This window comes from Trichechus manatus, unplaced genomic scaffold (assembly GCF_000243295.1).
Source record: "Trichechus manatus latirostris isolate Lorelei unplaced genomic scaffold, TriManLat1.0 scaffold00117, whole genome shotgun sequence".
In the NCBI taxonomy this organism is placed as follows: Eukaryota; Metazoa; Chordata; class Mammalia; order Sirenia; family Trichechidae; genus Trichechus; species Trichechus manatus.
Genome location: NW_004444053.1, coordinates 9,339,528 through 9,340,471, shown reverse-complemented (window position 1 = coordinate 9,340,471; position 944 = coordinate 9,339,528). Strand labels below are relative to the sequence as shown.

The following is a 944-nucleotide window of genomic DNA, read 5'->3' as shown; positions in this document are numbered from 1 at the left end:
TAATTTTTAAGCTCCAGAAATTTAGTATTGATATGGTATTATTATTCAATATATGGTCCATAATTTTTTCTGATCCACAATCCTGTTCACACCTTGCATTTAGTTGTCATGTCTTTTTTAATCCAGAACAGTTCCTCAGTCTATCTTTGGTTTCATGATAGTGACATTTTTGAAGAGTAGAGGCTAGTTGTTTTATAGAACGTTCCTCAGTTTGGTTCATTAGATTGTTTCCTCATGATTGCATTCAAGTTAGGCATTTTTTATAGGAATACTGCAGGAGTGATACTGAGTCTCTCTCAGTGCATCAGATCTAAAGGCATACAAAATTGCCTTGTCTCAATGTGACGTTAAGTTTGATCGTTTAATTAAGGTAGTGTTCACCAGATTTGTGTACTGTAAAGGTAGCTTTTTTCTCCTGATAATAAAGAAATAATTTATAAGGAGATAATTTAAGGCTGACAATATCTGTTCCTCAGCAAACTTTTACCCCACAAGGTATACCTCTTATATTCTCAGATTCTAGCTCACTGACGTACAGGTAGTAGAGGCTCTTGAAATAATTGTTGATGACAACCTCTAGTGAAGAATGTCAACAGTATTGAGACTAGAACTTCCCCTCATTACTTTATTTATAGGTCCAGCTTGCTGGAACAAATTTACAGGCTGCTGCTCAGTCTTTAAATGTACAGGTAAGCTGGGATGTGGGATTAGGGGTCAATTTTATATTTTTCTTTATGTTTCTAATTTTCTATAATGAGCATGCAATAATCTTAAGATAGATAATTCTTAGAAATAGTATCTTTTTATTATGGAATGTCATAAGGATCCAAATAATTGTAATCATTGCCATTAATGAAAATCAGTTTGATATTCTGCTACTGTATATGAACTAAAGGTGGACAGAAAAAGTCAACTTTCAAAGTTTTATATAAGTGCAGTAAAAA

General features: G+C 32.9%; 1 protein-coding gene across 2 annotated transcripts in view; it reads left to right on the top strand.

Annotated features, from left to right (window-relative positions):
• The window catches only part of LOC101350834 (POU domain, class 2, transcription factor 1), a 69,251-nt gene that overhangs the window by 10,877 nt on the left and 57,430 nt on the right, over nucleotides 1–944 (top strand). Inside the window, exon 2 of one of the 2 annotated variants that reach the window (XM_023738488.1) lies at nucleotides 636–689. The gene's annotated coding sequence lies outside the window, so the exon portion shown is untranslated. Of the gene's footprint in view, nucleotides 1–14; nucleotides 690–944 lie in introns of those variants that run through there. The other variant, XM_004384138.2, reaches the window with a different exon arrangement.